This window comes from Triticum dicoccoides, chromosome 2B (assembly GCF_002162155.2).
Source record: "Triticum dicoccoides isolate Atlit2015 ecotype Zavitan chromosome 2B, WEW_v2.0, whole genome shotgun sequence".
NCBI lineage: Eukaryota > Viridiplantae > Streptophyta > Magnoliopsida > Poales > Poaceae > Triticum > Triticum dicoccoides.
The window spans coordinates 643430400-643432909 of record NC_041383.1 but is presented as its reverse complement, the minus strand read 5'-3'; positions in this window follow the sequence as shown (position 1 = coordinate 643432909).

Below are 2510 nucleotides of genomic sequence, written 5' to 3'. Positions count from 1 at the left end.
CTAGGTAGACCACAATTCCACACCTAAGAAGGTGGTAAACGATTGTCCACGTAGCGAGGAGTTGAGTTGCCATGATACCACGACGAAACATCCTGGAGGAGGGTGATTCGTAGATTATCCCCTTAAGTGGCAAAAAGAATTACCTTTGATTCAGAGATCATTGAAACTCTTTAAACCAGCCTAAGACAATTCTCGAGCGATCGTTTGGAGGGGTCGGTAGAATGGCATACTTGGACTTGGATGATGTGGATTACCTTGTTGAAGACAACGTAATGGATGAATTTTGCTTATCACCGAAGATGGAAGAGACCCATGGTAGAATGGCACATTGACGGTGCAAGCTGGGAACAAAATGCAAATGCTGGGAATGATTCTGGTAACTGGGGAGAACCCAACAATAAAGGGTGAATTCACTGTTTGAAAAGGTCATAGCATTGCCGAGGAAACTGAGAGCAAACCCAGCTAGTGCCGAGGATAACACGTAGCGCTTGTGCGTGCTCTCAAGAACTTGAGCATTTCCACAATCATCAAGGTTTTACCAACATCCGTGTCAAGGGTCCGGTAACACAACTCACTACCATGATGAATGGTGATGGAAGATGCAGATGCAAAGGAAGATAACACCTTCTCAGATTTCACCTTAGCGAAGCCAAGGAACAAAATCTGGATGATCGACCGAGAGACTTTTAGCACTCCGCTTCTAATGTTCTCCTTGATGTGCTAGTGTAACCCATTCATAGAAACGGTCTGGTATCTAGAACATCAAGTAAAGGTCGGACTTCGGAACACAGAAATCCATAGGGGCAACTAGGGAGTAAACCCTACGAAATCCCTATGGGGAGGTGGCCAACTTCCTCAATCAAGATATTATAATAACAGGTCTTCCGGCTGGGTGTGTTGACCACGACATCCACATTACCGGTTTCCGAGGGACCGATATTATAGTTCTTGGGAAATGTTCCAACCATCATATCTGCCTGAGATTCAGATCTGGTTGGTGTCAGGATATTCCAGACTCATCGAGCCTAGGAAGAAAAATGAAAGTTTGCAACACAAATCGACGAGATGACGTTGCGGGATTCTCGGGAGATGAACTACGATAGCAAGCTCCAAAACATGAGCTGGTTCTGCTACAAACATGTGAACACGTTGTCCTAGACAAAACATTATCACATGGTAGTCTTACAACAAAACACTACCGAGTTCAGGTGGGGAACCATACTCGAGGACATTGAAGCCCTTGCATAAGGCATGCTCTTAAGAAGGAACTTCTTCTCCTTGAACAAATCAATCAGTGGCTTAGTGTGCTAGGGACACATATAGAATGAAGGTTGCAAGTCTCCAGACTACAGAATACTTCGCACGTGTGCATGACTGTTTTGGGATGATTCCAAAGAAAGCAACATTGACTTTCTCGAATCCACGGCGGCAACTTGCATCAGATGCACATGAATTAAAGGAAGTCACTACCTTCATCCAAACATATGCTTCATGAGCTAGCATGAACAAATGCTTTCAAAAATTTCCAACACTAGCTTAATGCTCAACAAAATTATGGAGGAGATAAGGATGTTGTCAATGGGCTCAACAACAATTCATCTAGGTTTCCTTTTAAAAGGAATTCCATAGTTAAGTGAACAAGTGATAGCATTGGTCAGACCCAAAAGATATAATGGTGTATGCTCGAGGGATCAACCACGAATAAGACAACATTACGAGCATCGTTGGTACTGATTTGATTTGACGATAGCCCACACTCAAATCAAAGGATTGATAAGACAATAGGTCCAGCAACTGATCACAAGGACCAATCGATGAAGATATCATCTTTCTTCAACACACACTACACAAGAATATCCCTTTGGAACGAACTAAGTCAGACAAGCTTTTATCTTCCAACTCTCCAAGTTGTTGTCTAGCTTAACCAACTAGCTCAGGGATATCTAACACCGATTCTTGGGGAGAAGGTGGTTCACAAGAAACCAACTTGATCACGAACTCAACATAGCGGTCAGGTGACAACCCGGTAACACCTCCAAGAAGATATTTGGAAAGTCACGAACCACCGGTATGTTACTAAGCTCGAGAACAATCTTGCTTTTGAGGGCAAGACGATATGATCAAATGAGTGAGGACTTGACAAGATCCTAACTCATCAATCGAAGGGTGCACCGAAATAAGGACTGGGTAGCACGATCAGTCTTAGAAGGATGATTCGAAAACCAACATACTAAGAATGAAATTATTATCCTTTAACTACCAAGCAACAGAGTTGCTAGCAGTATTGATTTCACACATCACAATTCATTTGTCGGTATTCCGGTTGCATCAACACGAGGGCCGAGGAATGAACAGTGATGGCAAGAAGTGTCACTGTACCAAGAGTTCATGGGATGGTGTGCAATTCCTATAACAATCTCGATATAAAATATGTAATACTCCAAGGTAGAGCAGAACCAAAAGCTGGATTGGCATTTGATCTGCGGAATACAACTACTTTGACCCAATCC